Source organism: Lagenorhynchus albirostris, chromosome 3, assembly GCF_949774975.1.
Source record: "Lagenorhynchus albirostris chromosome 3, mLagAlb1.1, whole genome shotgun sequence".
NCBI classification, from domain to species: domain Eukaryota; kingdom Metazoa; phylum Chordata; class Mammalia; order Artiodactyla; family Delphinidae; genus Lagenorhynchus; species Lagenorhynchus albirostris.
This window is the reverse complement of record NC_083097.1, coordinates 102,905,724-102,919,334: the sequence shown is the minus strand read 5'-3', so window position 1 is coordinate 102,919,334 and position 13,611 is coordinate 102,905,724. Positions and strand designations below refer to the sequence as shown.

General features: G+C 41.2%; 1 pseudogene; it reads left to right on the top strand.

Moving 5' to 3' along the window:
• Positions 1-3,946: 3,946 nt before the first annotated feature.
• LOC132518211 (elongation factor 1-alpha 1-like) lies at positions 3,947-5,305 on the top strand (annotated as a pseudogene).
• The last annotated feature ends 8,306 nt before the right edge of the window (positions 5,306-13,611 follow it).

The following is a 13,611-nucleotide window of genomic DNA, read 5'->3' as shown; positions in this document are numbered from 1 at the left end:
CCACTCCTCCTTACCCTATTAAAGGCAGGGTACCTGGGTTATTAATTATTTTAAAAAATTTTTTTATTTTTAATGAAGTTTAGTTGATTTACAATGTTGTGTTAATTTGGGGTTATTAAATATTGAATTGAAGGATGTTAGAGCGAAGAAAGAAACGTTCATGGTCCCACCAGAGCTCATAATAAGATGAGGGGTCAAGGAAAGCATCGCCAAGGACATGATATAGGGGCTGAAAGCTTAGAGATGAGTAGAACTTAGCCTGAAGAAGTATTGCACACATTGGGAGTGTTAAGACTTTAATCAGATCTGGCCACCTCACTTCCAAGAGGAATTTTGCCAAACTGAAGCTCTGTCGTATAAATATGAGGGACCAGAGACGGCAAGCCAGGACTTAGGAGGAAAGCTGTTTTATCAATTTTGTGTAGCAGAATTGTAGGAAGAATTTGATCTAATTCTGAAGTGATCTAGCTTCAAGGTCAAGCTCAGAGGCTCCAGAGCCAGATACCTAGATTTGAATCCTGGCTCTGCCATGAATTACATTACTTCCTATGTATAACAACAACAACAGTAATAATACATATTTTATAGGATTTTTTGAGAGGATTAAATGAATAAATACATGTCAAGTGTCTAAAACAATGCCTGGAATAATAGCAGGCACCGGCTATTGTTGGCTATTATTATTACAAAGCAGATAGATATGTATCATTTATAATAGAATATTTTAGCAATCCAAGTTGTTGAGCAAAGTAATCTCAGTTATCTGAAAAAATAACCTGAAATGTTTTCATTCCAAAGTGTGAAATGAGGGACTTTTAACTTACTGTCAACCTGCCACACCATCTTTTAAATGCTTCTTGGTAGTTAGTAAAATGATTGTATTTTAATCGAGTCAGCAATAGCAATAAAGTTCAGTTAAGAAACACAGATTTTTTTTTCCCTTTCATGGGCTTTCCTAAAATTCTTGATCTCAGTGAGAGAGCACTGATCATCTGCGAATTATCTGGCGTCTCAAAAGGCAGAAAAGAATCAAAGAAGATTTAGAAGAAAACATTGGCCCATTTTCCTCAGAATTCAGCCTGGTTGATTTGCTCAATGGTTAAAGGGAAACAGCAACTACACTAAACACCAGAATGGTCAGTGCAATTAATGCAATTAAAGTAATTAGTCCTGGCAGCTGTAAGGTCAAATAGAGGTAGCTTTGTAACAGTCTGCCACTGCAAAATTACTGACATTTGCAACTAAATTATATTCTCTAAATTGTTGCCTTAATGCTAAATAAATAAAGTTATGCTAATGTAGGGACTGATTACAGATTGAAATTAGCACAATTGCTTGTTATACAGTCTGCTAGGGTTAACATTTTTTAAAAACATAATTAATGGCCTTTGCTTACTGTCTCTGGTTATAGATCCTGCAGCTCATTTGCATTCTTTTGCAATATTCTGACAGTGCTAAATGTCTAAGAAGAAAGATCTCATCTGGAGGCGGAAAATGCGCTTTGCACGTCATCAAGCTAAAACTTGTTATGGTTTCAGGCTAGTGTTAATAACAAAGATGACCAGAGAGAGAATGGAACAGAATGAAGCAAGAATCCGTTTTGCTTTTTAGTCTCGTGATCCAAGCCTTTTCTGGAGTCAATGTGAAATGTAATTGCTCTTTTGACCTCTATCTTCTCTCTCCCCAGGTCTGAGGAAGAGCTACACTGGTTGATTATTGCGGGAATGAAAGGCACTCTGACCTTGTCGACCGAACGCCTTGCGGCTTTCAATGTTGCCCATTATACCGAAGGCAGGCAACTCCTGGAGAGAGGCAGAATCGACAGGAGAGCTGCTCCCTGGGCAACCTGCCAGAAAAGGCTTCAGCAGCAGCAATTCAGACGGGGCCAAACAGCTCAGGCAGCTAAGGAAACAGCTTGGGGGGGCAGGGGGCGTGAAGGTGAGGGAAAGACAGAGTATATAAAAATATTGTTAGCACACAGTTTAAAGAGCTCTCAGGCATCCATGCTATAGGGCGCCTGTGTTAATACCGCCCTGCATCATCCACCCGAACTGAAAACCGACCTGGGAAGGAAGCGCAACCAATGTAAGTGCAGCTACTGATTTCCTAAAATAGGCTGTCATTCACTCCAAAGCATTTCTGACAGTCCTCCTATGTCAATCGGAATGGACCAGCAAAAAGTGGGTCAGGGTATTTAGTTATAATAATTGTTCTAGATTATAAATTATTCACTACAAACCTGGTTGGGTTATTTTTAGAATGTATGGTTCACAGAAGGATTAGGGTGCAACTTGGGATGAAAACAACAGGCTGGCTCCTTCGAGCTCTCTAGTTAAAGCTTCCGTGTTTAAAATCAGCTGTGGGTCCTTTGCGCCTCTGCTACTTCTACTCCAATCAGTTCTATTCAACAGAATTTTATCGAGCATTTATTACGTGCTTCAGCGCTGTGGGAGAATAAATGACATGTGAAGTGTGCCTATGAATTAAGGAGACAGGTTGACCAGTCAGACACAGGAGTTCTGCCATTTGTTTTGTCGTTTCATTTCAGGCATTGAGGGAGAGCACAGAGGGCCTGCTGTGGCATTGATGTTAGGGTTTTCTATTTAGATTCGGGCTTTAAGTCTTACAGTCAGCTTCAGGTTCATATTGTCAGGCCCACTTTAGGAAGAGATGATTGACTGTAGTAATAAATGCTTTGGAGTCTGGAATTAGCCAGATTTGGGTTCAAACTCAGTTTTGTTGCTACTCAAAATCTGTGCAAGTTTGAAAAAACTCTCCATGTTTCTGGGCTTTGGTTGGCCTAGTTCCTATAGTGAAGGAGACTAGATGGAACTAAGACCCTTTCCAGCTATATTGTTCTATGAAAAAGATTGTTCAGCAACCACACATCCCAGATTTTCTGGGACACCCCACCTCCAAAGTATTATGGCCTGTTGTACCTATAAAATTATTTATACCCATCAAATGCTGAATCACCGTCACCTGATTTATACATTGAACGAACCATCAGAGGTGGGAAAAGAATGATGAGAAAAGGCTGGGGAGAGTGGTGTTAAAAGATAATTTTCATAGAAAGGTAAAATCGTGACCCTCATAGACATATAAAAATGTGTATATGTTAAAGATTTGATTCTCCTCATTAATCAAAGACGGAACCGACAGATGTTATAACTGGTTCAAGAGAATCTGAAAAGAAACATTTAAAGATTAGAAATATTGAAATGAGAATGCAAATAGAACAAAACTGGGTTTTTTTTCCAGGGGGAGTGGAGAGAAATCAATTGAACCTGTACCAGACAGGGAAGCATTTGCATGTCTGTCAGTTACCTATAACATACAAGTTGTGAAATAGCTCAAGGGCAGTGAAGACTAGAATCAGATAACAGGAAGGGTGTGCTGTGTGCAGACAATGCATAGTTTCCCATGAAGCACAGTTTTTCCCTACAGTGGAAATAGCTTCATATGGACTATGGCATTTCATTGTGATTTCTGGTTCTTCAATGGCTATCTGGGGAAGGATCTCAGCGGGGACTTGGGTGTGGACAAGAATCACCTGGGAAACTTCCAAATCAGAATCACACCTCCAAACCAAACTGCATCCAGGGTTCTAACAAATGTTGTAAACAATCAGACGGCCTTTTCAACTGCTTTTTGAGGTTGAAGTTATGATTGAAGGAGACCTAGAAAGTCGGCTGTGTGTATTTATAGGTGCAGTATTTCTTCCCGATCCTTTGAGGAGCCTTTTGTGACTTTCTTGATGTGGTTTAAGGGTCATGAAACTGTTAAGTGTTAGTTCACCGAGGGCTAAGGTCCAGTGTGCACACTGAAGGCAAGGCAAAGTCCAAAGGAGAAAAATGGGAATTAAAGAAATAAAAAGAGGGAAGAAGCATTGGGTTTGCTGCCAGAACACAGACGTCATGAAAACCACTGCTAAATCTAAGCCAAGATGGGAAAGGAATAGACTCCTATCAACATGGTCATCACTGGACACCTAGATTCGGGCAAGTCTACCACTGCTAGCCATCTGACCTAGAAACATGGTGGGATTAACAGAAGAACCATCAAACAATTTGAGAAGGAGTCTGCTGAGATGGGAAAGGGCTCCTTCAGGGCGGTCCGGGTCTTGGATAAACTGGAAGCTGAAGGTGAGCTTGGTGTCACCATTGATAGCTCCCTATGGAAATTCAAAACCGGCAAGTATTTTGTGACCATCACTGATGCCCCAAGACACAGAGACTTTATCAAAAACCTGATTTCAGGCACATCTGCTGACTGTGCTGTCCTGATTGTTGTTCCTGGTGTTGGTGAATTTGAAGCAGGGACCTTCAGGAACGGGCAGACCGTCAGCATGCCCCTCTGGCTTCCACACCGGGTGTGCAACAACGAATTGTGGGTGTTAACAAAATGCATCCCACTGAGCTGCTCTGTGGCCGGAAGTGATACAAGGAAATCATAAAGGAAGTCAGCACCTACATTAAGAAAATTGACTCAACCCTGACACAGTAGCATTTGTGCCAATTTCTGGTTGGAATGGTGACAGCACGCTGGAGCCGAGTGCTAACGTGCCTTGTTCCAGGGATGGAAAGTCACCTGTGAACATGGCAACGCCAGTGGAACCGTGCTGCTTGAGGCTTGGGATCGCACCCTGCCATCAGCTCGTCCAACTGACAAGCCCTTGCCTCTGCCCCACCAGGACATCTACAAAATTGGTAGTATTGACACGGTCCCTGGCAGCTGAGCGGAGACTGGTGTTCTCACCCCTAGCATGGTGGTCATCTTTGCTCCAGGCAACTGAAGTCAAGTCTGTTGAAACGCACCATGAAGCTTTGAGTGAAGCTCTTCCTGGGGACAGTGCGAACTTCAGTGTCAAGAACGTGTCTGTCAAAGATGTTCATCATGGGCAGTGTGGCTGGTGGAATAGCAAAAATGACCCACCAGTGGAAGCAGCTGGCTTCATGGCTTGGGCGATGATCCTGAACCGTATCCAGGCCAAATCAGGGCTGGCTACACACCTGCGCTGAATTGTCACACAGCTCACATTGCTTGCAAGTTTGCCGAGCTGAGAAGATTGATTGTTGTTCTGGGCCCAAACTCATGCCATCTGGTGGTGCTGCTGGGTTGATGTGGTTCCTGACAAGCCCACCTGTGTTGATAGCTTCTCTGCCTATCTGCCTCTGGGCCCTTTTGCTGTTTGGGAGATAAGACACAATCGGTTGCCACAGGTGTCATCAGAGCAGTGGACAAGAAGGTGGCTGGAGCTGGTTCAGTCACCAAGTCTGCCGGGAAGACTCAGAAGGCTAAATAAATATTATCCCTAATACCTGCCAACCTGCTCTTAGTCGTGGTAGAATGGTCTCAGAATGGGTGGTCTGAATTGGCCATTTAAGTTTATTAGTAAAAGACTAATTAGTGATAATAATGCATCGTAAAACCTTCAGGAGGAAAGGAGAATGTTTTGTGAACCATTTTTTTGTGTGTGTAAGGTATTCATTTTAAAAAACCAGTACTTTTTCATGGAAACAACTTGACCAAAAATCGGTCACAGAATTTTGAAAACCATTAAAAGAAAGTTTAATGAGGAAAAAAAAAGTGAAAAAAGAAAGTGGGGAGTGAAGACTAAGATGAAGAGAATGGAAACAGGGAAGAGAGGAATGAGCTGGGGCAGAGGCAGCAGGGATGCCTCCCGATAGATCTACTTGTTAATAAAAACACCATTTCAAAGTCACGCGCACATGGAGTACAGGTAACAAGAAGTTTGATTTCCAAAGCACTGCCGCTTTATAGATTTCCCACCTCCACTGGAAATCTAACATGGTCACAGTTTTGAGGAATTTATCAGGAAATATGCTAATTCTATTATAATACATGAAATATACACTGTTCCTGCAATGTTACACATTGGGGTTTTTTTTCCCCTCTCTTCTGTGCTCCCCACCCTACACAAAAATTGAAAATAAAGAAAATCATTGATTGAATGCCTAAATTGAAGTTTTTTCTGTTTTAATTTATTTTTAAAAACCCAATACTGTACTGTAATATACTGGACTAAAGGAGATATAGTTATTTCTAGTTCTGAAAGGAGAATTTGTGAAAATGCCATTTCAGGACTTTAGCTCAGCAACTAAAATGAAATGTGAAAGAGAAAGAAGACATGAAATGTGGACAACTTCATGGTGGTTCTAGGAAGGCTAAGAATCACTAGGGATTGAGAGTTTAGATGGAGGAAAGATGGCTTAGGGTCAGGGCACACTAGACTTTCTATTTAGTAAAGCTTTATAACCTCCCAAGATATTATCCTGGAGTCATTCTTAAAATTCGATGAAACTGGGTAACTCTCACACAGAGGTCAGCTCAAAATGGGGGGCAGTATTATCTTGACTAAATCCTTTGGGAACTGTGGATACCAGGTAGGAAGGAAGGCCCGTGGGTTTTTGACATGACATAGTGCAGCTGGGCCAGCAGACTCCCAGCTGGCAGGGAGATCAGTGTGTTTGGACGAGGCAGAAAAGGTTAAACCAACCAGCACCGTGAAACAAATGAAAGAATGCTACTCGAGCCTCTCTGAAGTCAAAGTTTCATATAAAGTGTTTGGTCCTACAGACTAGTTTCTTTCTTTTCATTGTTTTAACCTAAGGGATGAAGAAAAATAAATCAATGTCAGATTAAAAAAAAACTGCTGGTAGCTCCATACAATATATTAAAAATGAAAATACTCGTTTGCTTGTGGGGAGAAGAGAAAGCCAAAAAAATTTAGAGAAGCTTCCTTCTAGTAGTACACATTGTTTAAAAGGAACTTTAGAGCTATTATTCCTCTTGTGATCTTCCCCCAAAGCTACAGAGGTGAGCAAAATCTACCCATATTGCGCTGCTAGCTGTCATGTTTTAAATAGCATCATACACACACCTTCCAAGTTCTGAAAAGCCCATTCAGTGTTTTATATAAAAGCAAGTTACCGGAAATGGGCAGAGAACACACTCCTAAATATAACAACATAATTACTGTCATGTAAATTATCTCTTCTCTGTAGCGTTAGAACAATGAGATAAAAGGTTTATCTTGACAAAGTTTGAATAAGTAGAGGTGGAATTGATTCAGAATCTCCATAACTGCTCCATCCATGGGCAGTGGGAGGGGGAAAAGAGAGCTCCTTTAATTTCACTATCAGCACGTCCTTCCTGTTCATTTGCATTTGGGGAGTTTTTCCACAGTGCATTCATTTGCTAGTGAGATAATGTGTCCCTGCATGATCAGTTAAGAGAGGGATAGAATTACTAATGATGAAAAGAGGCAGCACAAGGGCAAGAAAGCAAAGCAGCCCTTCCTTTTCTTGCCTAATCTGGATGGATCTGAATTTCAACCATCTCTTTTTCTTTTTTTTTTTTCCTAGTGGTGATGGTGGGGCTGTTTTCCAAAGCTGGGTTAAGACATTGCAAATTGAGTTCTACACATTCTTTTTTTTTTTTTTTAAGTGCCATTCAAAGAAGGAATGTGATGTCATTGTGCTGAGTGGCTGTTCTATTCTGGCTGTTTGTATGTACTTGTCAGTTAATAAATTGAGGGCAATTTAAATCAACTGTCACTCAATAAGCATCAGCTGTTTTCCAGGTACTATGGAAATAACAACAGGAAGGTCTTGTCCTTTAAAAAAGAATTCTAAACAGAAAGAAAACTTTGATTCACAGAAATGTTTAAATTAATGATGAGAGTAATGCGGTGTTACTAGTAGCAGAGCCATCGGAAGATCAAAGATAGAAATATAGGTTAAATGGAAGGAGTGGAGGTGATGTCTTATCCTGTGCTGTCTTTAGGTAAGTGTAGGGTTTACCCAGAGTGCGCAGTGGACAACAGTTCAATACTCCCTAGGACAAGTCAACGTTAGGAAGCCAGCAGTGGGCGTTGGAGCTGGGAAGCAGAACAGCGAGTTTGGAGTTCAGGAGTCTCTGGCCTGCAAACTAGACAATACCCCGGCCCTTGATTTTCTTTATTGCAAGCTTCCAAATGTCTCCAGAATAGGAAAACTGTGTCCTTTTAGGAAAAATGTGAGAAAGCAACAGCATGTTGATCAGCATTTCAGTGATATAGATAATGTAGAGACCAAGCTCAAACACCCTTACATAATGAAAAGGGTGCAGTAGTACACAATGAGAAAAGATGACTTTGCTTTCACATACCTAGGAAGCTTTTTAAAGGTAGCTTGGAAGCGTGAAGCACTCAGTTGGCTGACCTGACTGGGTGAGGCTTAGCTTCCTTTCATCTATTGCCTGCTGCCCTTTGGGTCGAGTACTTACTTCCCTGGGATAAAGGAAGGCTCCAGAGTGAGTAAAAACGTGCCAAATTTGAAGTCACACTGCTCTAGGTCACCCAGAAACACCGCAACTGTGAGTTGGCTACGAATCCACTCTTGTTTCCCTATGCCAGCCCATGGTGGTTAAGCTTGTTTGGTATTGAAATCCGCCAGACTGAAGAATGACACCCTGGGCCTTGTCACCCACAGAAAGCAAAAGGAACTATGAAATAATCAGTCTCATGAAGAAAATAGTGTTCCTTTGGTGGAACATTGCTGTCCACTAAACAGTTATTACAAAGGAAATGTAGCTCCTATAATGGGGGACTTTTTTCCAAGGCTGTTTGTCCAAAGGTGAGGGTGTCATAGCAATAATCCTGAAAATGAGAGTGGAATTATGAAGGAATCCTTTGCAACTCTGCACCCCCATATTCTAAATGTATTCATTGCCCAAAACTATCAGAACGTATCCTAAATTAAGACTAACACGCAAACCAAAGCAGCATTGTACCACCATTTTTCAACCACAAACCCCCATCCCACTGATGGGCTGAACTAGGGCAATGACAGAGGAGATAGAGAAGGGAATGGAGGAAAACTGGCAAAGATGGATTGAATATGGGCAGGAGGGGCAGTGATGGACAATTGTGTATCAGATCTAATCCCTAAATTTCTGTATAGAATGATGGTGTTTTTATTGAAATAGAAACTCTGCAGGAAGATGAGGATTGGAGGAGAAAGACCCATCATGGGGAGGAATTAGAAAAGAGAACCTCCTGAAAACAGAGAAATAGGGACAACAGAGAGAACCAGGACTCAGAGGAGATAGTAGGAACCAACTCAGTGTATAGGTTGCAGGATTAACTTTAGAAAGAGGAAAGAGGGACACTCTTCCTCTAAACAAGGAAACATCTTGCTCTAAGCTAGGAAACTCCTTCCTTTAAACTAGGGAACTAACATTTATTGATGGCTTTGCATGTACCTAGCATAAGACTTCGGCACTTCTCATATGTTAGGATGCTGTTAAAAGAGACCAGGCTATTGTATGACAGCCTTTATTCTCCCTGTGTCTACAGGACAAGGACACTAACTATGATTTAAAAAGATAGAGGTCAGATTAAAAAGGTGGGTACATTTGAGGGTATGCATTAGGGAAGGTGAAAGGAAAATGACTAGGGATAAAAAAGGAATGCCAAGTAGTATTGAGAGCTGGATATGCATAGGTCAAGGTCTTAATTGTTTTTAGACAAACTTAAGTGCCATGTGGATATAATCCAGGGTCACAAATTGCTTTCTTCATTCTTAAAATGGTCATATTCTTTAAAAGCTAGGCTGAAAAGAACAGAGAAAATCAAAGTCCCTAGCATATGTCTGAGCCAGTGCTTGCAAGTATGGAGGGTTCTTAAATCCATGCCCTTCCCAGGTCAATAGGTTAAACACAAGCCTATGTTACATGGGTTCAGATTCCCTGCAGTGTTCCCAAGGGTTTAATCCTACAGATTAGCAACACTGGGAGACAGGATTCTTGCCTAACTCGGTGAGCTCTCTTCACAGGTGTTTTGTGAATCTCTGTGAGGTGTGGTGCAAATGAATAAAAGGAATCTAGTCAAATTTCCTGGAAATGTTCCATATTCTAGCAAAAATAGTTACAGTAAATTCTCTTATAACACCCAGTTGAGGGGACTTCCCTGGTGGTCCAGTGGTTAAGTGGTCCATGCTTTCACTGCAGGGGACACAGTTTTGATCCCTGGTTAGGAAACTAAGATCCCTCATGCCGCGCAGCATGGCCAAAAACCAACCAAACAAAACAACAAGGACAACATAAAAAGAAACACCTAGTTGAACAAGTATGCTCATTCATTTTAACAAACATCTGCTAGGCACCTCTAGGTGTGAAGCACAGTGCTAGCCACTGGGAGGGGGGCAGATACTATGATGATGATGATGATGATGATGATGATGATGATGATGATGGTGGTGGTGGTGGTGGTGGTGGTGGTGGTAAGGTTACTTTATGGGGGAGGGGCTTACTATGCACCAAATACTGTTCTAAGCTCCCTATGTACGTCTATCTGAGTAAATGCTTATAACAGTCTTAGGAGGGTGGGGTCTAATCCCTGCAGTACAGAATTGGAAACTAAGGCTTGTTGGTCACTCTCTGCCTCCCTGAGGCTCAAGGTAGTTAAAGTCAAGCCTTGAGCAAAGACCACCTGTCTTTCCCTTGCTTCTTCCACTCTCACTTTAAAATTATTAGCGGGGAAGTTGAACTCAGAAGTTACCAGGGAAATAAAGTGGACTTTTACATCAAGTCTAGATGTTGAGAAAATCGACCCATTCTTTATTGTCGTATCATGTTAAATCACATCATATCAGATGTTCTTGATTGTCATAAAGATATATTTAGAAGTGTGACAAACAGCCTTGAAAAAAATTGCCTTTTGATGGTTGATTGTATTGGTTAATGGATAACTGAAGCCAGCTAGAGGCAGCCATATATACACAAGACAATCAATCTTTTTTTTTAAACCTTAAAATGTGACAGAAGTGTGAGTGCTTCTAATGAGAACATGGAAGTGATTGTGTAAAAAACATGTTTGAAAGCATTCTAATACGATAAGTCATATTTTATTTGAGTCTCTTCTAATTAAAAAAAAGAAGAAATTATGTCTATTGGGAAATATCCAGAAACATTGTATATTTATGTCCTAAGATAGTTTTAGGAGCTTCTCTATGATCAAGATTTTTAAGAATCATTTTCATAATGGAACCATACTTTCATTAAAACATCCATGCATCATTCCATGTAATTTCTTTTAACCCCACCAAAACCACATCACCTACCATTTGCAGCCTCAAGAGTATATACAAATTTGTTAAACCATCTTTAGAGAAAAGCTTGTAGATTTTTCAAGTGTTTATGCTTAGTTTATTAACATTATTTAAATTGTGACATAACCGGTGTTGCTTTGCTGCCACTACCTTGGAAATGTTTAAACATTATTATAACTTAGCTCTACATTCCAGTTTTATCTCTAAAATTAATGCTTTTAGGGTCAATTTATGCCTGTCAACAAGTAGTGATCAGAGATGTGAGCTGGCTCATAATCCAGAGGTACTAGGTTACAATGTGTTACCATGGAAACTGTGTTTTATTGCATCTTCTCTTCTTGATTTAAGGCATTTGACAATCACAGTAACTGTTTGCCAGTCTTCCCACATCATAAAAAGTTCAAAAACACAAACAACCAATAGGGGGAAAAAAAAAAAAGGAAGGAAGTGGGGGTGGGGATCCTCTACTGTTCTTGGACCTCACCAGAAACATGAAAAAGAAATGACAGCCTTATATTTAACGTGGACCTTTTGTGAATAGTTTATCTCTCAGAAAGTGCAGGAGTGTTGGAAAATTCAATCAGTGGTTAGTCATCGAATGGACCTGTCTGCCTGTGGTTCATTTTGTTTATTGCATCATATATCTTTTATGATCACTGGGACTTTAGCCTGAAACAGCATTTTCTTTAACAAGAGCCATGTTTCCGTTAACGTTGTTTATTGCATCTGAAACATTACTCCTTGAAATCATGGTACATTTTCTATCGAGCAAAGGTCTGCAACAGACTCTTGCATGAATGTGTTTATTCAGAATCTAGAGTTTAAAAAAAAAAGGTCCAGTTCATGTAACATTAATCACTTTGCCAGTGTTAGCTGAGGTCATTGCCACATTCCTAGCAGTATTAAGGCAAGTCAAGATTAATTACGTACATTAAACCTTAGAAGGGAAGCACGTGAAAGGGATCTCAAATTAGACATTTCTTAAAAGACAGAGAAATGACTGTGGCGAAATGGGCTAACTCTGCGGCAGTTTGACTTTACAGTATGCTTGCTTTTACTACATGGGGTCAGTACCGTCTCTGTGAATCTGTAGGCATCCTTCTTCCTATCTCTGGAAGTTTATAGGTCAAATTTAAGGTCTTTCTGAGCATTCAAAATGAAGATTCATTCACTAAACAATTTTTTAGTACATGCTAACCACCAGGTACCGGCTAGGAACTGTCCAGGCAAAGATGAAACAGACATGGTCCTCCCTTTCCTGCTTCCTCCAAGAACTGCATGTTCCACCCAGGGAGATGGGTACCAGATGTGCACAATCTGAGCAGAGTTTTGTGGGAGTACAGAGGAAGGAATGATTCATTGTGATGGAAAGTCAGAAAAGACTTTACTGACATTAACTTTACAGGGGTAGAAAGGTGAGCAAGGCAGTCCAGGCGGAGACCTAGTGAGTGTTCCCAAACTAATTAGTGATTTGATGGGACTGGAGCTGAAGGCTTTTGTGCAAGAGCTGAAGGCAGTGGCAGAAAATGAGATTGTACAGTAAGTTAGAGCCAGACTGCAAAATCTCTGAACATGTACTTTATCCTAAAAGCAATGAGAAGCCTTTGAAGAATTTTAAGTACGAATTTTTTTTTTTAATAAATTTATTTATTTTTGGCTGCATTGGGTCTTCGTTTCTGCAGGTGGGCTTTTCTCTAGTTGTGGCGAGCCTGGGAGCCTGGGCTACTCTTCGTTGCGGTGGCTTCTCTTGTTGCGGAACACAGGCTCTAGGCGCACGGGCTTCAGTAGTTGTGGCACGTGGGCTCAGTAGCTGTGGCTCTTGGGCTCTAGAGCACAGGCTCAGTAGTTGCGGCCCACGGGCTTAGTTGCTCCGCGGAATGTGGGATCCTCCCGGACCAGGGCCCGAACCCGCGTCTCCTGCATTGGCAGGCAGACTCTTCACCAGTGCGCCACCAGGGAAGCCCCCTAAGTAGGAAAATTTAAAGAACCAGATTAAGTTAGAAACTGAATACAACTTGGGGTGAGGGCAAGTTGGATGGCAGTTTCACTGGTAAGAAACTAGAATCATTGTCTTCAAAAAGGAGGAGAATTTAGTCATCCATGAAAGTGATAACAGCTTACGTTTGGCCGTAGAATGGAGAGAGACATGTATTATGGAACCAGATGTGATAGGAATATTCACCTGAGTTCCTGAAGGGAGCCAAGGATAGATGATGGAGAAAAAAGAATCCAAGATGGTGCCAGGGGATCTAGCTGGGTTGAATATGCAGATGGTAATGCCACTAACCAAAGCGTCTGAGGTCGTCGGAACATTCAAATGGTGATTTCTGTTAGGATGTTGGACATACTACACGGCACTAATGAATGATGTTGGGACTGGATACACTGATTTGGGACCATTAACTTATACCAGGTTAAGTCGTCAGGGAAGACGAAAATGTTTAAGGGGAGAAGGTAGAAAAAGAAGGAAAGACAGTCTAGGGAAGAGTTTCTGGGG